This window comes from Linepithema humile, chromosome 2 (genome assembly GCF_040581485.1).
Source record: "Linepithema humile isolate Giens D197 chromosome 2, Lhum_UNIL_v1.0, whole genome shotgun sequence".
NCBI lineage: Eukaryota > Metazoa > Arthropoda > Insecta > Hymenoptera > Formicidae > Linepithema > Linepithema humile.
In genome coordinates this window covers 13,257,470-13,279,685 of record NC_090129.1, presented here as the reverse complement: position 1 = coordinate 13,279,685, position 22,216 = coordinate 13,257,470, and the positions used below count along the sequence as shown (strand labels likewise).

The 22,216-nt window shown below is 36.5% G+C and overlaps 1 long non-coding RNA gene across 1 annotated transcript; it reads left to right on the top strand.

Annotated features, from left to right (window-relative positions):
* The first annotated feature begins 15,516 nt into the window (after positions 1–15,516).
* LOC136998260 (uncharacterized) lies at positions 15,517–17,842 on the top strand. Its single transcript, XR_010888871.1, has 2 exons — positions 15,517–16,370; positions 16,460–17,842. It is a non-coding gene; the product is annotated as an uncharacterized lncRNA (long non-coding RNA).
* Positions 17,843–22,216: the final 4,374 nt, after the last annotated feature.

Sequence of the window (22,216 nt, the reverse complement as noted above, 5' to 3'; positions counted from 1 at the left end):
CCTAACGTTAATCTTAGTACAAACAAATTATGCGAAGATATCAAAGAAAGTAATGTTAATATTTCAGAGCTTCAATTGTTAAACATTGATAAAACACCTCACTTAGATATTAATTTGTTAAAAACAGCTAGTTCTAGTTTGGACGAATTATATAAAGAAGCAAATGAGATAGGCAAACATCACCGAACTAAAACCTTATATGAAAAGACCTTGAGTTGGTTTTATTATATATTATATACTATGATAGGATTAGTTATTATCTATATAACGGTAAAATGTTCATTGATTAGTAAGTTCGTTCATATTTTTAAATTATGTTGTATACCTAAGGAAGGCTGCGTTCAGTATTTTAACAACTGTTTTAATAATAATATAACCACTCGTAGTGCTCATCCGACAGCTACGCAACGCGAAGTTACCTTTATATCGGTACCGACCGACAGCGAAGAATCCCTTCGTATTGAAAGAGAGGGACATGGAACAAATAACGAGATCCGACGTTCTCGCTCTCGTAATAATCGATTGTCAAGACTTGAACGCGTGTAAGACAAAACACAACTATTGTATCGTTTTAAGGAAATTTAACATTGCGAATTAATGACATAGTATAAGAGCCTATACATGTGTATGTTAGAGTATAAGACTACGTTATACCTCATTGTTTAGAACATTGTTGAATATTAATTTTTCTGATCATTGTAATACTAGATTAAGTTACTGCGTTAATTTAGAAATAAGATCTTAAATGTATTTTTCTACTTCGAGAAAGATCTTCATTCCTAAGGGGGGAGATGTTACGTGCCGCAACTTATAGTTTCTTATATTACTCTTTTTTTATTCGAACCTTTGAACCTTTTTTATCTTTACTCCTTCTTGATCCTAAACACATGACCCTTCGATGACTGCAATAAACATAAACGCTGTCTCTATGCCTAACGCATATTTTCCTTTTGACAAAACCGCTTCCTTCCAATAAACATTCCGCCGCTACGATTTTCCTACAGCACCTTAAACGAAGATCATTCTCGCCAGTTCAGTTCTCGATCAAAGCTCAAACCAGCAACACCGAATAAAGACTTTTTCCACAAACGTGTCCCGACTTATTCTAAATAATCTATTACGTAGCTATACGCTCGTAACATCTCTACACACGTGAATAATTATACGTTCGTTCTTCTTTACTTTTGTGCAATAAAGCTAATAAGCCTTTCCGTGAAATCTGTCTGGTTGTTTGTTCCATAATCCTAACAGGTTATGGGCCCAGTCTTGCTTGCTTGAGATTAGAAGTAAAGACGCAACTAAAGTGTGTAACGTCTGCATAACCTCTACGGTTGTCGTGCATCATGGCGGAAGAAGACAGATACAAGGTTCCTCTGCTCGACGGAACAAACTTCAGTAATTGGAAGTTCCGCATGGAAACATTATTGGAAGAGCATAATTTAACTGAGGTTATAGAACAATCAATAACGTCAAAGTTGGAAGCAACTGTTACGGCTAACGCGGAAGAACGAAGACGAATGGAAGAAAACCTAAAGAAAAGTGATCGGAAGTGCAAATCGTTGATCGTGCAACGTATAGGCGATAGTCATCTAGAATACATTAAAGACGAAGAAACAGCACATGGAATCTGGACTGTATTGTGCAATACATTCGAGAGGAAAGGGATCGCGAGTCAATTGAGGTTAAGAAAAAGACTTTTGACCATGAAATATGAGTTATCAGAACCTATAAGTGCGCATTTTCTAAAATTTGATAAACTCATTCGCGAGTTAAAGTCCACTGGCGCAACAATCGAAGAAACAGACATAGTGTGCCATCTATTGCTAACAATGCCATCAGAATATGACACAGTGGTAACTGCCATAGAAACCTTATCGGCTGATCAATTAAAAATCAGTTTTGTAAAAGGTCGACTACTGGATGAAGAGGCGAAACGTTGCGGCATGATGGATAATATGAAAAGCGATAAACAAGTGGCATTCGTAGCAAATAAAAATGCATACAAAAAGGAAAACAATATGAAGAATAAAAGCAAAAATAAGTTTCCGTTTGCGTGTCATCATTGTGGGAAACTTGGCCATAAACGAGCAGACTGCAGAAAACTACAGAAGGAAAATAAAAGTGAGGCAGGTTCTGCAAATCTAATTGCTGAAAAGTCTAAAAAGGGAAAGCCCTGTGAAGAAAACTTTGCATTTCAATCAGTAACAAAAAGTGGAAATAATGCTGTATCGACAATCTGGTATCTAGACTCGGGGGCAACGGAACATTTAGCTCGTACGTGTTAAAAAACTTTCATAATCTAAAACCTTTGTTAAAACCCATTCAAATACAAGTAGCCAAATCAGGTCATTCAGTGGTTGCGAAGGAATGTGGAGAATTTAATGTACGTACACAAGTAAATGGACACTTAAATTCAATTACAATAAAAGATGTACTAATAGCGCCACAACTACAGTTCAACTTACTGTCTGTTCGAAAACTGGAAATGAATGGCTACACAATAACCTTCAGTGATGAAAAAGGAATTATACAAAAAGGAAATCACATAGTTGCAGTTGCAAATCGAAAGAATAGACTCTATGAACTTGATTTTAGTGAAGAATTCGAAAGTGCTACTGTATGCAGTGTTGAGAACGACGTTGAGCTCTGGCATAAGCGACTTGGTCACCTGAATTACGATGGACTTAAAGAATTGTCATCGCTGGTGGATGGTTTAGAACTGAATAAAGAGATTGTTATGTCAAGATGATGTGAAATTTGTATAACAGGAAAGCAAACTAAATTATCTCATTTACAGACACGAAGCCGAGCGAAGCGTCCACTTCAACTAGTACACAGTGATGTGTGTGGTCCGATGGGTACAACCTCCTATGACAACAAGAAGTATCTGCTTACCTTTATTGATGACTACACGCACTTTACAATAGGATACACACTCAGTGGAAAGGACGAGGTCTTCAAATATTTTAAAAATTTCCATGCCATGGCGGAAGCTCATTTCAATTTAAAACTCAGCCGACTTAGGTGTGACAATGGTCGTGAGTATCTATCTACTGAAATGAAAAATTATTTATCAAACAATGGAATTCAATATGAAACAACTATACGCTATACTCCTCAGCAAAACGGCGTAGCGGAACGCATGAATCGCACCATTATAGAAAAAGCACGGTGTATGATTTTAAATTCACAACTCAGTAAAACCTTCTGGTCTGAAGCAGTACTTGCAGCGATTTACTTAATTAATCGAAGTCCCACGAGTGCGATAAAAGGAAAAGTACCTGCAGAACTATGGTTTGGAGAGAAACCTAATGTTCAGAAGCTCAAAGTGTTTGGATGCATCGCCTATCTACGCCTGCCGAAGGAACTGTTAGGAGGAAAATTTGATTCACGCTCAAAGAAATGTCGAATGGTAGGATACTGTCCAAACGGATTTCGCCTATGGTGTCCGGAAGATAACAAGATTATACTTGGTAGAGACATAATCTTCGATGAATCAAGATATGATTTTAGTGAGAGTTTCTATGATCTAAGAATTACAAAGGATACACAAGTGAGAGAAACAGAGACGGACGAAGGACACAAGGTTACTAAAAGAAGCGGAAACAACGGAGATACATCGGAAGGAAGTGAACCCTATGAAAGCTGTGAAGAAGAGGAAATTGAAGCTAAAAATTATGATACAAATAACTTACAGAAAACAGACAGTTTAAGACGCAGTACAAGAATCAAAGCTACTCCGAAATACTTGGAAGACTATACCGCAATAGCACTAAGTGCTGAATCCTTTGTGGATGAAGTTCCAGAACATTTTGATGACATAGAAAGAAGAGATGACAAGGGTGAATGGTATAAAGCTATTCAAGAAGAAATTAATTCTTTATTGGAAAACAATACGTGGACATATATGAAACTTCCAGATGGGAAGAAGGCTATAGACAGCAAATGGGTCTTTAAAGTCAAAAGGGATCAAGACAATAATATTCAACGCTACAAAGCTCGCTTGGTAGTGAAAGGCTGTGCTCAACGAAGAAATTTTGATTACACCGAAACGTATTCACCAGTAGCACACATTACAACAGTCAAGGCTTTGTTGTCGGTCATAAATCATAAAGGTTTATACGCAAGACAATTAGATGTGAAGAATGCCTTTTTGCATGGAACAATATCTGAAGAAATCTATATTAGGAAGCCTCAAGGTATATACAATCAGGATGATCTGGTCTGCAAACTGAACAAATCCCTCTACAGTCTGAAGCAGGCGCCACGTGCCTGGAACGCAAGATTCGACGAATTTGTGAAAAGCCTTAACTTGAAGAGATCTGAAAACGATAAATGTCTCTATTCTTGTATAACAGAAGACAGCAAGCTATATCTTTTGCTTTACGTGGACGACATAATAATAGCTGGAAATAATAAATTAAAACTACTTCAATTAAGAGATGCATTGATGCATGAATTTCCCATTACAGATCTGAAGGAACTGCAAAATTTCCTCGGCATGAAAATAGAAAGGCGAGAAGATGGTATGTTTTTAAGTCAACGTGCCTACATGGAACGGCTTTTGGAGCGTTTCAACATGGCTGAATGCAAACCAATTGGAACCCCAATGGAAGCACGAGTAAATCAAGATGAGACAAAAACTGAAGAGATAATTGAAACAAAACCTTACCGAGAACTGATCGGATGTCTCATGTATCTCATGCTAAATACAAGACCTGATATAAGCGTGTCGGTGAATTACTTTAGCCGATTTCAAAACTGCACTACCAAGAATCACTGGAATGGTTTGAAGCGAATACTACGTTATATAAAAGGAACTTTAAACTACGGATTATTTTACAAGAAAAATGAACTCAACATTGTATTAACTGCCTACGTAGATGCAGACTGGGCCAGTGATAAGGACCGTAAGTCTACTACAGGATACTTGATACAAGTGTACGGTGCTACAGTTTGTTGAATTACTAGAAAACAGTCAACAATTGCTCTGTCATCTACCGAGTCAGAATATGTAGCATTGGCTACAGCAGTAACTGATGTGATGTGGTTACACAATGTGTTGACTAATCTTGGTATAAACTGTAACGATCCCATTACTATTTTTGAGGACAATCAATCTTGCATACATTTACTCAATAAATGGGAACATCGTAGATTAAAACATATAGATGTTAAGTATAATTTTGTTAAAGAACTTTGCGCTAAGAAGTTTATAAAAGTTTTATATATACCGACCAAAGAACAAATAGCTGATATGCTTACCAAAGGACTGACTGGTGAGCAGTTTATTAAGTTGCGATCAAGCATTGGTATTTATAAGAATTAATTTTTGTTTAACGTTTTTAAATGGTTTAAATTGTCAACTTGAAGAGGAGTGTTGGAAATGCAAGTTGCCAACTGAACTATCATAGAGAGTGCTATGTATGTAATGTTACTATATTTCTTTATCCTTGTTTTTTTTAGTTCTAGTTCGACTAGTAAGTTTTTTGACTAAGAACGCTCTCTACACACGTGAATAATTATACGTTCGTTCTTCTTTACTTTTGTGCAATAAAGCTAATAAGCCTTTCCGTGAAATCTGTCTGGTTGTTTGTTCCATAATCCTAACACATACCATTTCTTATGGATTTTTATGCCGGATTGAAATATGACCTTAGTTTTCGTCTAGCATGAAAATTCCCCGAAATAGATGGAGTTGAAGTAACACGTGACACCGCCTTTCACGGATCGAGATGCTTTTCTGCTAAGAGTCCCCTTGCCTCTTACAGATTGCGGTGCTTTTTTAAGGTGAGTCCCCTTGCCTCTCACAGATTGGGGTGCTTTTTTAAGGTGAGTCCCCTTGCCTCTCACAGATTGGGGTGCTTTCTTAAGGTGAGTCCCCTTGCCTCTCACAGATTGGGGTGCTTTTTTAAGATGAGTCCCCTTACCTCTCACAGATTGGGGTGCTTTTTTAAGGTGAGTCCCCTTACCTCTCACTATGCAGGGTTGTTTTGTGAATCGTAATAGATACATTGCATATTTCAGGATTGGGTATTTGTATCCCATGGTATTGAGCAAATCCAAGGAACCATACAATTGTCATTACATGACTGCAACAACCTGCAGTCCGAGCACCACTTTGACAAGTACAATAGTACTCACGAATAGAATCCCGTCCAGTTTTTGCTTTTTATCTATCAAAACAAAAATGTAGTGATACTGACCACCACGGTAACGAGATTTCATATGCGCCTTAATCAATGTAGGTTCTTCAACTGAGATACCATACTTCTCATAGTTCAAAGCTGCTGACGGGTGCTTTGGTCTTGGATTAAACTTCTGCACCACAAATATTCCTTCTTTCTGATGCTCTGCATAGTATGAAATTGCATTGCGTATTTGATAAGGTCCGAGACTCAAGTAGTACAGATCATCCATCGAAAGTTCAGGAAATCCAATGAGTCGATTATTTTCTTCATTATCGAGTGATGTATACTCGACTCCAAAAAATGGTGCTCTCAGTTGAGGAAGATTGAATTCTTGGACGATGATTTGCAAACGATTAGGGACGTTAAGTCGAGATTTCAGAGTCTGTGCTATGCCTTCATGCATAATATCACTCAGAATTGGTTTGTGAAATAAATTCAAGAGGGTAAAAGCGATATAGAGAGAGCCGAGATCGTGTTTGAGAGTTCTATTATGTGCTGGCAAAGAGAAAATCTTGAATTTCTTCTTGAGGCGACCGAAGACTTGCTCTATCACCCAGCGACATTTGGTTACACATCTTGAAGCATTTGCTTCTGCGGTATTGAGTTGGCCAAGTCCTGGATAATAAGCTTTCAAATTCTTCTCTTCAGTTAGGAAATTCAGCACATCACGAAAACCTCTATCAACTAATATCGTATCACCCTCATGAATAGTATGCAAGTCGTTCGCGTATCTCTGGAAACAATCCCGTAATATTATCGCATCATTATGCGTTGCGTCAAATGGTCCAAAAACGTATAGAATGAAACCATCTGAAGAGCAACCTACCATAGGTTTGACCAGCGGCATTTTTTTCTGCTCACTCCACATATGTTTTTGTCCTGCATAATTCGCAAATTTTTGTGCTAGGCGATAGGTGGCATCGAATACTATGCAGGCTTTATCGTCGGGAATGTCGAATAGTACTTTTGACATTGGTGTCGTATGAGCAAGGAATACTGAGCGATTATTCCGATTGATGAATTGTGGAACGAAGTTTTTATGGAAATCTTCTCTTGCTGAATTCATATGATTTTCAATAGTCCTCCGACAAACACCGAATAAGAATGAAAGTTGTTCATCAGAAAGAGAAGTTCGCATTTTACAAAGTAAAACAGCAACATGCTTAGGTTGACATGTTACAGAAAAACTGCATACAGTTTGAAATTGTTCTTTATCGAGAGCAAACCAATTTTTGAAGGTCGTATTATCAATGGAGTCGATATTATCCACATCAAATATCTTTTCATTTTTCCCTTTCAGCTCTTGATAGTAAATAAACATAAGATCACTGACTGTTTTTTGTTCTTCAGCACTTACTTCTTTTGTAATTTGCTTCACAAGTGGCCAAAATGTAGAATTATTGACATGATTGCTACACATACGAGCATTATATTTGGTCAAGAATTTATAATCCATGAGTAGTTTACAACGGATAATTCGGGGAATTGCGATCAACTTCGAGGAGTTTTCGCAGCCAAAAGTGCATCGCGAATGAGAATTAATACCTTGACGATAAATCGAGAGAACAGGTATATCTGGATCATCATCCATCTGGGATCTTAAGATGATTTTTGACTGATTACTAAATTCGTAACAGTTTTTACATATTTTGCTCTGTAATGGAATGTGATTCAATTCTTCTAATTTCCGTTTCTTTGGATTATTTTTCCGCAAATTGTTAACCATCATCAACGAATTTGATGTGTCTTCGATAGGAAAAAACTTATCATTTTTCGATCTCTTTTGGTCATTACAGCCTAAACATTTAGTGAAAGGCATTGTCTTATTGAAGAATCAACGATCGTCAAGATATGAAAAAATATACCTGAAGAGACAAGAGAATGTAGAAAAAATTAAGATGAAACAAGAGAAAAGTAGCGAGAAATCATAGATATATATAAAAATAGACCGAGCGCTTATATGACACAAATTAAAGTATCGTACAAACAAAAAAATGGAAAACAAACAAGCAAGAATAGAATAGAATACATTAGAATAGTATGTAGATAGATTCTTGGAATATACTTCATGTGATAGTACAGTATTTCAACTGCGAGAGAACTTGTCAATGCGTCATGTAGCGAGACTCTATCTTTCAGGGTGCTTTATAAAGCACGCTTCCCCCCCCCCCTCTCCTCCATAAATGAAATAGCGGTGAATAGTAGATCGTTCATTCTCTAAACAATGAATCCATTCGATAGAATATATCCTCAATATTACATGAACTTCAGCCACGTATTTTTCCTTATGCGATATACCCTGACTGGAAATCATCACTTTCACCCTCTTGTATCTCCGGAATCGTGCCTATGCTCATCTTGAAATTTTACTGAGATTAATGTTTCATCTAATAGTACTATTTGGCATGAAAAAAAGTTCGAAATTCGAGGTCCAAAAAATGGGCTAAATTTGCCATCACTTTTTCTCCGAAACTAAGGCTTATTCACCCAAACCCTTTTACGGTGTTTATACTCTCGATCCCCTCTTTCGAACGTACTATGGTTCATTGCATTTCGTATTTCGCATTTCTTGCCATCTCCTTGTAAGCCGCTCTTTCCTCGCACTCACTCATTCGAATTTGTTTTGTTCCTATCGCTCTTGTTCGTCTCGTTCGATAGACCACAACAAGTCTTGTTTTTCTCAATCTATCTCTCTCCATCTGATACCGACACCTTTCATTCACTGAGTTATTTCAGTATCTCCTTCTGATCCGCGATAAAATTTCGGACTCAATCGCGAACAACATCTATGTCTTAGATATGTAATGATATCTAACCTAACTTGGAATTTAATAGTCGGTCATGATTCCATGCCGCTCCATGTAATAAGTATAATAATCGGTGTGAACAAGTGGGAATTATAAATACACATAGTATATTAATCGCTGCATTGTCGCAATACATGCGTCGATCTACTTGGATGTACATATTTTCTTGTGAAATAAAAATTGAATGAGTTTTTATTTCTGCAGTTACGCAGAGTACAGTCGCACAGTAAAACATAATATCACTCCTTATTTTATATTCTGTACAATTAATTAATATATTACTTATTTTTTTAGAGATGGCGTATCATATTGTTTTATTTGAAGACGGATTATCCGTAGTTCCTAATAATTGGCTTTCGGAAGACCGATCAGTATGTTTTTATCCTTCTGATATATCAGATAGCCAGATTCAACAAATGGTTAAACGTAAAGAAAAGCTGAACATCAAAAGCGAGAAAACAAAATGGAAATTGTACAACGTTACTCGGATTTTCGCATCAACAGGTATAGTAGTAGATACTATATAAATTTAATAAAAAGCTACAACTATATAATGTTTTTATTAATTGCGCAGATGATTATGAAAAAAGCGTACGTATGCAGACTCTTGCGATAACGACATCGGATACAAATACAGATGATGACAATGATGATACGTTAAAAAGGACCCGTAAGAATAGAGCGAAAAGGTCTTTTTCTTCTGATGAAGAATCAGATTGCAATACTGTTACTGAATTATTGCATCCGCTACCTGATTACCGAAATCTTAAAGTTAGCGCTGATTCTCCATGTCCATTAAGTACATCCTTATCGCTGCAGTCATCCACATTGGCTAATAATTATACTGATGCCGAGTCATTACACGTTGAAGAAAATCATGTTTTGGCTACGTTTGAATTGCCAATTTTGCAAGAAGTGAATACATTATCAAGTATCGCTGGTAAACAAAGTAATTGGAACAATAGAATTAAACAAAAAGAAGTGGCAGAAATTACATTCCCTTCAAATAAAGAAAATGAGTCTACCGATACAGGTATGAATAAAATTATAAAGTATTTATTTTGTATGTACTATAGAGCTCGTATGGGAAATAAACAATAATTTAAATAAATTTTCGTCATTTTACATAATTCTTTATTACTCGCCTGAACAGGTTATTCATGTAATGAATAATAAATGCATGTTATTTTTTTAAAACTGGAATGGTTTAAGAATTCTTGGTTAACTATTTAAGTTTTAAGAAAATAACACGCATTTATATATTATGAATAACCTGTTCAGGCGAAATAAACAAATTTATTTAAAAATTCAAAATTTAAAGGAAATCCAGAGTCGAATTTAGGTTTTGATATAAAATCTTCTTTACTCGTTATTTTGAATAAAGAGGATTTTATTATCCAAAATAACGAGTAAAGAAGATTTTATATCAAAACCTAAATTCGACTCTGGATCTCCTTTGAATTTTGAATTTAAAAATTGGGAGCCTAACATACAAACTTTAAAATTTATTTAAATTATTGTTAAGTAAAGTTGAGTTTAAAGAAAATAAAAATATATTTATCGATATTCAATAGTCAAAAAAAAAAAAATGGTTGAAGGATGGCGAATCGAAACTATCCAAATCGGAATTATATATACATGTAATATTTCAGAAAAGCTGAATATTCTCTTGCGCAAGAGCAACAGAATATTGTTAGAAATAAAAGATATCAAGAATAGATTGGATACTCTGGAAGAAAACTGTAACAATAATAACTATTTATTCCATAATGGGTACCACCAAAAAGCAAAGCAAGCTGGAAATTCAGAAAATCCATATAAGTTTCCAATAAATAACAGTCAGGCATTGGAGGAACTCGACAAAATGCTAGATAACAAGGAATTTTTTACGACCACTGTGAGAATAAAGAAACATTTGTTTATTTCTTTTCCAATTTCCATATTTTTTATATGCAGTGATGCGATAATATATAATCGTTGTCGTTTTTTGTTCAGAAAAGTACCCTGCTTAAAAAAGTGGATTAGAAAGTATAAAACTGTATAGAAATATTATCTGAATTTAGACACTTTTTTATCCACTTGAATCCGCTTCTATCAAGTGGAGGGAAAATTTTATCTAGTTCTATCCGGTTCTTCAGTTATATACATACATATCTTTCCCAAAATACAAATTCAAAGTCTATTCAATTCTATCTGGAATAATCAAAAAATCAAACGCTATACGTTTTCATCCGAACGCGGTATAGAGATTTTATCCGAACGAATCCACACTTGTATCCGAATGTTCCCTCTGGCATCTCTTTCCATTTTTATCCTATCTAAATGATACTCATCCTATCCAATTGAATCCAAATTGCCAACGCTATACGTTTTCGTCCGAACACGGTACAGAGATTCTATCCAAACAAATTCACACTTGCATCCGAATGTTCCCCCCGGCATCTCTTTCCATTTCTATCCTATCTTAACGATACTCATCCTATCCTGAATAATCAAAAATTTATAGCTCTTTTAAAGAAAACGTCAGATAATTATTGTGAAACTTAGTTCTTTCTACTCGATATCTATACAGTGACGTATAGTTTTACTTTTTATGAACTATTCGTTTACTTATACAATATATACAAAGTGTCCCATTTTAACTTTGAAATGCGAATCTCTCTAAAACGGAGTATTTTTAAGGAAAAATGTTTCAGACAAAAGTTATAAGATTTGAAAAGATTTATTTACTGATCTTATCAATTTGACCTTGGATGTTGTCGCCAATGTTAAAACAAGTCCTTGAATTTTTTAAATAAAATCCTCCATTTTTTATTGTACATTTTTGTAGCAGATCTCAAGAGCTTTCCAAAACACTATTGTAACAGCACGCGCTGTTACTAAGCGTCACGCGGGCTCCACGTGAGCACCCCCATTTAGGGCCGCATTCCGATCCCCCAACTCGAGGATAAAAGCTCGAGAAGGGGTAGCTGCCGGGTAGGGTAGCACCCCAAGTGGGGGTAGCGCGACCGGTATAAAAGCCGGCTCGCGGAACAGATCGAGACCCATTCCCCGAGTACGACTCGGACAAGCCTCAGGGCGCACTCTGAAGCTCCGGTCGTACTCGCTCCCATCAGTGTTGCGATATGGGACCGGTTGTATGCGCATGTGCGGCTCTGCGCATGTGCGGTGATGGAGATCCAGTGCCGTTATATGTTATGTGTTGACCGTATGGCGGGACGTTTTGACATGAGAAGGTCTGGTGACTACAAATAAGGTAAGATTTATTTATTTACAAGCATGGAATCTACGGAGCCAGCAGCTAAAAAACCAAGAAGTAAAAAATTTCAATCAATTTCAAAAAATTTAGAAATATTTTTAATGTAGCGGGGTAACGGTGCCTTGTTTAATTTGTATGAGACACTGTACTAACGCCGTATTGTCGCACATGCGCATACAACCGGTCCCATATCGCAACACTGGCTCCCATCCCGATAGTCGTTCTAGGGGCAGGGCGTTCTCTGCCTCGGCCGGGTGTTTCGGCGTTCGACTTCCGACTCTCCGTCGTTCTAGGGGCAGGGCGTTCTCTGCCTCGGCCGGGTGTCTCGGCGTTCGACTTCCGACTCTCCGTCGTTCTAGGGGCAGGGCGTTCTCTGCCTCGGCCGGGTGTCTCGGCGTTCGACTTCCGACTCTCCGTCGTTCTAGGGGCAGGGTGTTCTCTGACTCGGTCGGGTGTTCCCGGCGTTCGACTTCCGATACCCCTTGCACGAGAGAAGTCTCTCACTGTCTTAGGACACAGCGTACCGGCAACCGTCGTCGACTCAGCAAGGCTCGGATATACGCGGTATCACTTATTTTTTATTACTTTGCTCCGTACCGTACGAAACCGACGATTAAATAATTTAGTTTGTTTAGATTTACACCGTTTATTTTCCGTTCACAATTAGAATTATACACATGTACCGTCGAAACATTAACTCGTCTAACCGATAAGGAATTATATTATTTACTGCCGATATTTATAACCGTTGAGATATTAGACCGAAACCAAAATACTCATGTACTCGTTGTTACTATTTTTCTTTTATATTATTGATCCAAGTGCTCTCATAAAATAAATATTTATTTTCTTTAAGTCATTTTTGTTAATTTGGAGTCTCCCGATAAACCACACGAACGAACTCTGGCAAACCGACGAGTTATTCCGCGTCGTAAGAATCCGCTTCGCTAACTACGCACCGTCGTAATTCCGCATAAAAAATTCCGCATCATTACGCACCGCCCGTGAGGCGTAAAAATACGCACCGTTACACTATAATTAAGTATTTTTTTATTAAATACTTTTCGAGTCATTTTATATTTTATTTTGACATATTTTAATATAAAATTTAAAATATCTTGCAAAATTTTTAATTTTCAATAATTTTACCATAATACTTTTATGTACAGAATAATGAGACAAAACAATTGATATAAAGAAAAACACATAATTATTAAAAAAAGTACATTATAAATTACATACACTTTTCTTTAAGAATAATTATGCGTTTTTCTTTAGACCAATTGATTTGCTCATCATTCTGTACATAAAAATATTATAATACGATTATCGAAAACTAAATATTTTATAAGATATTTTAGATTTTATATATCAAAATATGTTAGATTAAAATATAAAATAACTCGATAAATACTTAATAAAAAAATATTTTATTATACTGTTTTGGAAAGCTCTTAAGATTAGTTATAAGAAGATGCAATAAAAAATAAGAGGTTTCATTTAAAAATTCAAGACTTTGTCCTAATCTTGGCTACGCCACTCGAGGTCAAACTGATAAGATCAATATAAATAGATCTAACAACAAACAATACAACAAACAATACAACAAACGAAAGAAAAGACGAGAACGCTACTTGCTTTCCCATCCCCCTTAAAGATTTAATGCCCTGCTCTCTGTCTATACACACATATTTTCGCACATAACTTTCTTTCACGCGAGTATCTCAGCCAATGAAAGGCGCTATGGCGATATCGCGGACTCGCGGCGCTCACGGTGACAATGGAGAGATGGGAAGAGTAGTGGCCCGTGGCGGAATGGCCGGGCGCATGTGTTATTAAGAAGACAAAAGAAAGTAGACTCTGGAAACTTGGTCTCAAGCGCTCGAGCATTTGTTTCGGGCCATCACTGTCGTCAGTCGTCATCAGTATACAATAGTGTTATCGTCATACTCATTCGCTTATCGTCCATGAGAGGATATATCCGCGAATTCGCGAGTTAAATGAATGCTGCTTTGTTTGATCACTATATATTATTATCACCGACCGCTGACGAGTCTCCCAGAGAACATCGCGTAATGAATAAATTCGCGTGTGTCACATATTTAAACACGTGTTCGCATCACAGTGCAACGCAAATAATCCAAACAGCATCCATAAAAAATTTTAGCGGAGATGTTGACAAAAAGAAAAAATACAAAGAGTATTGCAATGGAAACATAAGCGGGATATGTACAGCAAGGATGCACTTTGTGGAAAGTGAGTAATAATATTAATTTCTATATTACACAGATTGTCAGATAGTTTTATATATTTTCTTTTCTTATAATTTATATACAATATTTATCAGTCTCGGCACATAAATGAAAAATATTTTTTACAAAACTCTTGAAGTACTTTTAATTTAACAGAAGCTTTTTCTATTTATATAAACTATATATAAGAACTATTTGATTTTTGTGCCGATTAGAATGTATTGTGTTTTATATATGTACTTCACATGCTTTGTATTGTTTTTTTTGTCACGACGACAAATAGGCCAGAGCTGTTTTATAAGACTTCAGACATAAGACAGTATTGTGCGTCACGTGTTTTAAAGTAATGCACAATACTGTCTTATGTCTGGAATCTTACAAGACAGCCATTCTGCTTAGGCCCATAGTCGTATACTATACGTTATTGACAACAAAAAATTAATAATAAATTATAATAAAAAATATTTATTTTTGTACATTAACAAATATTAAATGTGTAGACACGCAAGAGAAAGTTACAGAACGAATGCTGAAAGAAAGAAAAATAAATATTCCGAAGCATCTTATGACTGATACTACGACTGATGTCGACAGCGATAATACTAATGTTCAGCAGCCGACAAATAAAAAAAGCGAACAGGAACGTTAAAAAAATATGACGAACATATTGAGGAAAAAATTAATTGCTTCCGAAGCTGCATCAGTACTGAAAGAACAAAATTTAAATCGTATTAATGTATCAGCATCTGTTGAGACGAGATGCAACGAACCGGTAAATACCGCTGCCCATATGTAGAAGAAACTTGTAATTGTGAAATAATGCTTATAACATTTTTTCAGTTATCTAAAAGGATGAACGTAACATTTGAAAAAACACCAGATGAAAAAAAGGGCCTTCCAAAGATGCAGACAAGATAAATTACAAATACGTACATTTGAAATTCTTTCCAAGTAGATACAACAACTTTGCATACGAATTTGATATGAATCGGAAAAGGAGAAAAGCATGTAATAATTGAAATATGTCTTTATGAAATGTTAAATTGTTATGTAAATAGTATAAAATAGTCTAATAGTTCAGAAAATAGTCAAAAAATCGTGAAATTGTTAATAACAAATCGGAGAACTTGTTTAAAGCGCGTGAAACTGTTCAAAATTGTTTTACAATGTTTACCGAAATGTTATGCATTGTCAGATAATTTCCTGATTTATAAACTACTTTTTCATTCTTAAAATACTTCTCAATTGCCAAAATACAATTTTTTAAACATTTAAAATGTTTTTTAAAGTATTATGCGTTTTTTAAACTTTTAATTTTAAATTTTTCCATTTTTTAGACGACTTGCCGATGTTGTACACAAAATTTTTACGATCGAAATTTTTTTAAAGTTGTTCAACAGTTTCATGTGTTTTAACAAATTCTTTGTTTTTTGTAACATTTTTCCGTTTTTTGGACAATTTTCTTTACTTTTTAAATGTATTATTAATATAACAATTGTAAGTTTGTAAAAATATTGTTCCAGCTTTTATGTTTTTATGCTTTGAATTTCAAAATGTTGGATTATAGCTGGACACCCTTTTGTATAGAAATCAATATATAAATAATGTTTTATATTTAATATACTATTCAATATAATATTTTATACGTTTTACAGTGTTTAATATTAATACATTTATTGCAATCATTTTCAGATGTTAATGGAAAAAGATCAAAAAATTGATTATTTGCAAAAACGTCTTTTGCAAGTCGAAAAGTTGCTGGAGAGCGAGCAGGCAGAAAAAAAGGAATTGTTCTCCTGAATTTAGAAGTTGAATTTAGAATTGCAAAAAACCGTTATTAATCAGTTCGCAGCCGCACAAAGTAAGTTATACTTTTATATACAAATTTATTGTATCCTATTTACAATTACTGACATTTGACATGATTCCTTGTTTTGTTTCTCAAAATAGCTTCAATTTCCGATTTAAATGCTGAAATAAAAAGCACAGCGAAATCTGCAGGAAAAGAATGCGCCGACGTGCTAGGAAAAATCGACGATGAAAAGGTAAAGCAATTTATGAAAAATGATACGTAGTTTGTTACTGTTATGAGCATATATAAAAATGGAAAGGATTAAATGCCTATACATTTGAATCCTGATTTCAGTTGAAAAAGATGGATAGAAATGGAAAGGATAAATCCGGATCGAAATCAGGATTCAAATGTATAGGCATTTAATCCTTTCCATTTCTATCCATCTTTTTAAGCAGGGTAGTTTATCCAGATTTGGAGGAGTTGATCTTGACGAGGTGACAAAAACAATTCTTAAAAAAATGATTACAAATGATTTGGCGCAGGAATATAGTCTTAAAGGAATGAAGAAGAAAAGAAGCTTCGAAGACTTGACTAATGTTATGAATCTGATTATTAATAAGTATTAGCTATTATGCATTTTGTGCATATATATGTACTTAGGGTAATATTTATATATTGTAATATTTATATATAGGTGCAGTTCGATCACCAACGAAATGCCACGGATACTAATATTATGAAAATAATCAGAAATTGGCTTGTCAATGCCTCGAAACGTATCAAGAGCAATGAGTAAGTACCAATAATAATAATAATAAGTATTTAAAAAGATAGCATAGACGATTTATTTATAATTAGTAGTATTTTCTCTCAATAAACGAAAACAAAAAATGCAAAAAAACGGATTAAGAAAATCAAGAATTTGAATTCTGTAACATTAAAAAATTATTCCAATATAAATTTTATTATAAAATAGAAAAGAATTCATGTCAACGTTGTCGAATACAGATTGTGAATTTTTGCTATCTTTGTTTATCTACTTGTATTCTTTTCATTTACTGAGTTGGAAATGAGGACTTTAATCATTTATCGCATAAACTAAGAACATTATAAAATTGTTTATTTGTTAATATTAAAATCTACATATTATATATCATACACATAAGGTTGTGATTTTTTAAAACAAAAATTTTTGAAAGATGGATGTGTTGAAAATGTTTTAATAAGCATCTAAAAAATAAAAAATAGTTTATGCGACGTTTGAAATACCTTTTATAATATGCTAATTTTTTGTATGTAGGAAGAAGAAACAAAAATTAACACATACGGCTGACGTATTGGACAAAGGTGAAGCAAATGATTAAAATCTATTTAGTTTTTAATTTATACTAAAAATCGTTTTAATATATATAGCCAATAGAGCAAGAGCTGGATCGATTTGCTCAAAAATTCCTTTTATTTATAAATTTCTACAGACGTTTCGGCCAAGGTACGTGGCCATCTTCAGTGTAATACAAATTATAAAATTTAGTACATGATTAGAGAAGCGTTGGTACTATTTTTTGACTAAGGAAACGCATCCTATTAAAGTGAAAAAACCAAAATTAGGGGTATTCTCACGGCTCAAACAAGTTGTAGAAAAAAATTATATAAATACCTCTGATAAACGTGTAGTACAATGTGGTTAGTAAAGTTATATACGTGTGAGGCCACGGACCGTCTAACTTGCAAATTAGAAAAAATAAACTAGATTGAAAGAAATTATAAAAAATTAGATAAAACAAAGATATGAAACCATAAAAAAATAAAAATAAATTAATTTTGAATATCAATACCTTAACGGTTCGTCACTACTATGTAAAAGCAATTAAAACTATGACATGTGTCCACGGCTGTGAGTGGGACTCGACTGGTAAGGATGTAGGATGGAAAGGAAAGAGGGGATAGGTAAACGAAAACTACAGGGTAGGGAATTTTTTGAGTATTGGAAGATATGTATCCGGTAATGATTCTGTGTCCTCCTGTTTGTTCAGTCCTGTATTCTGTCTTTTTATATGTAGCATTTCGGAAGTTAATCTTTTACTGTAACAAGGTTCTCTGTCTAATATATCAATTTCGTCCCATTTGAAGTCATGATTAAAATCCATTCTGTTAGATAAGAATAGAGAGAGAATTGAAACAAAATAATTTAGAATCTTAAACTATAAGCAATAGGCAGTTTATGAAGGACAGGAAACAGTTGAAAATTTCACTGTAAATATTTATTCAAATGGTTATATAAAATAGTGATAAATAAACTATAAATTGTGACGTGACGCTTTTCGAGCGCCGTCACAAGGGCGATAGCCCGGCCGAGGGAGCAAGGAGCCCTGGTGTTGCTCCTCGCGTGGAGAGAGCAACCCGCGAGACTCCACCATTTTTGCGCGTCGTTTGTATTGTAATTCCTGTTTTTGTACCGTAATACCGTTTTTGAGTTGTAAGGCGAGACCCCGTGCGGGCGGCGTTGCGTGTTTTGTGCCTCAGGGCGAAGACAGCATCGCCAGGGAAGCCGGACACCGGGGGATCATCCGCAGGGGCCACGCGTTAGTGACCCCACGAAAAAGGTCAGGTACCGCGATTCCGTCGCCTCCGCCATCCAAGCCCTATCTAACTCCGCTTTGGTTTCAGCCACAAAGTCAAAAGCAACACAAAGACACGCAGCAGCGGACCTCGCCCGGCTGCAGACGGCTTCGAGGACCCCGAAGATGCTGCACCCGGAAGGACCGGAGTATGGCCCGGCCAGCCTAACCAGTCTCTTCCGGGAACATCGACTTACCGACACGTTATCAGCCGAAAGACTTGAGGAAACCACAGTGAGCGGAAGGGGGCGCCCTGGATGAACTGTGGGCGGTTCTCAGGGGCCCTCCTTTTCGGAAAATCGGCAGGATGCGCAGGAAGGCGACGCGAATCTGGAAGGACCTAGAGGCAGAGCCGAGAAGAGTCACTGTTCGGTGTGCCGCGAGTGCGTGAGGACGAACACGAGGACTCAACCCCACGACGCCGAAGACGCCGAAGACGTCAACTCGATGTAAGCCGCCTCTCGGGTAGCCGTAGAGTTCCGTCCGGTTATGGCTGGTAGCGTGAGTCTGTTTTGTATTTAGTGTCTCTCACACAACTAACCGAGAATTTTGATACCGTGAGCGCGTATTGACGCTCAATTACCGCGTGTCCAGCCGGCTCCGGATATCGCGTAAAAGTCTCTCCGTCTTGCGTGAGTTAAGCGCCGACAGTCTCTTTCTCGTTGCCGTTTCGTTTGCCGTTCGTTTCGTTACCGTACCGTCTTCCCGTTACCGTTTCTTTTTGTAGAATACTGACTAATTGCTACCGTTTTTCCGTTACCGTTTCTTTTTGTAGGATACTGATTAATTGCTACAGTCTTCCTTACGATATCGTTTTGTTACCGTTTTTTTGTCGCGTTATCACCGTACCGAAAGTACCGTGGGCGGATGCCCGCGGACGGATTTTGCTCGGGAGCGTTCTCCGCGAGACCGCTGTTACCGCCTCGTTAGCGTCTCGGCGAGAAACGTGAAAGCCCGCGAAAATAGCCGCTCCGCGACATCTCATTTCTGGCCGTTAGGCTACCGTCGTTCAAAGTATATTTATTTGGCCTTCACCGGCCGTATCGGATGGTCGTAATACAAGTCATTTGTTTTGTCGAAAATCGTCGGATCAGCTGCGAATTATCGTGATCGCGTTTCCGAGATTTCATATGGTTACCGAAATTTGTTCTCGTTATCGATTGATTGAGCGAATTACCTTACTACCGTATTAGACTATTTCCGCCGTATCGGCTCAGGCCGAACGATCTACGCATCTTTACCCTTGTAACCGAATCATGGAAATACATCATTGTTAAATATTAATGATTGAGTTGTCCTTGTGTTCACCTCTCACTCCAGATATCTACGTTAAGTAAAAGACCTGCGCCCCTCTGCCATACTGAGCGGGGAGCGGCCGAGCAAATTTTGAGAACTATTAAAGTTACCGATACCGCGGTGCGATTATTCGCACCTGGCGCCCATTTCCGGTTACCGTTATCGCGTGAGTTACCTTGCTCCCGAATTGTGTGGAGTACCGCGAGTTACCGAATCGTGCAGTTATTGCCGATTTCGCGAGCTACCTTGCTCCCGACGAGCGTGGAGTACCGCGAGTTACCGAATTAAGCATCTGTTTCTGATACCGTAAGTTACCGAGTCGAGCAGTTATTGCCGATGCCTCGAGTACCGATTTCCATTGGGCGTGCTCCCTCGGATCTGGCGTGATTCCGAGGCTAGTTCACGTCGCAAATTTTGGCGCCCAACGTGGGGCCCACGCCGTGAAAAAATTATCGAGAAATTAGGGGAAAGTAAAATCTGGAGAGTGAGAGAGCGTAACTCAATTAATTATATCTGTGTCTTTGTCAAGGTACTAATCCACTTATTACATTTCATGTTCTTTCGTCTGTGTATATGACAAATGTACGTATCGTCCACAATATATATATGCTGTCCTATGCAAGTAAGTTGCAATAAGTATATTCTAAGTCCTATATAAAAGAAGAGGACTCTGGAATTTGTGTGCCGCCGCGTATACGTGTGATACCGCTCGCTGTGTTGGCGCGTGCCGCTCAGCTGTAGAGTTTTTCTACACGCCGCTCGCTCGCGGCCGAACGCGACGTAAACACTCATACACGCGCTCGCTTATATAATACCGTCTAGACCGATTTCGCAGAAATTAAGTAGGTCAATAGAAAAACGGAGACCTTTAAAGTTCCACCTGTTCAGCATTATTTCCGCCTGACTGATTTCGAGCGTGTTGTAGAGAGCCGTTTATCGTATCTTTCCGATATTAATTATACGCGAGGCCTGATTTTCAAGATCTTTTCGTTAATTTCATAAATTTCCGTTATAACGAATCATTCGCATAATATTGTTCGATAAGAGAATCGTTATTATGACCACTTGACGAACTTGTTTATTATTTGATACCGTTGATCTCAGTTGCTTTCTTTTGATTATTGTCGATAGCTCATGTGTTACCTTTTTTCGGATTTTGTTTGTTGTTTCTTTTCTCTTAGGCTTCAACGTATAAGATCGTGTTTAGATTCGTTGCATTTAAACTTCCGTCTCAACGTATCCTTTTGATTTTTATTACTTACGGAATTATTTAATTCAACTTTGCGTGATCACATCACACCTTTTTTGCTACCTTTCTTTTTTCTCTTTTCCTTTTCTTTTCGTTTCGCTCTTTAAGTGCATAATTATTGTCTTTTCAAAATTAATTATTTTCTTTTTGCCTGTTCTCGTTATCTCTTTCTTTTTCGTTAATATTCGTGGATTGATCATTGCGTTCCGTATTCGACAACTAAAAACGTCTTTCTTTCCTTTGTCTTTTTCCTTTTCTTTCTTTTCACGATAACGCTGGCAATTAACGTTTCATTTCCGATATATATTGATTTTAAAATGATATGACAGTGATCTTAGCCTGCTAACTTTCTTTTCTTTGTTTCTTTGTAAAATTCTTTTTTTCTTTCTCTCGAGTCATACCGAATATCCTTTTTTTTTTTCCTAAGTAATGTATTGCCTGACTGAGGCCGGATTGAAAATATCGTTACCGTTATTATATTGATATAGCCACATGATGAAAATTTCGATAGTGGGTTTAACGGACTCGCATTGAATTTGGCTGATTTGGCGTATCAAAGTCGTTAAAACGTACAGTTTTCGTGTCGTTTGAAATTGTTTGTTTCTCGTATTTATTCGTTACCGTATCAATTGTGTTTATGATTTCTTTTTTTTTCTCGTGTCGGTTACTCGGGCATACGGTCACTTTCGTGTGTTGTTTTTATCTTGAATTAAGCTACCGTTATTAATTTCCTTTTCATTTCTTTTTCT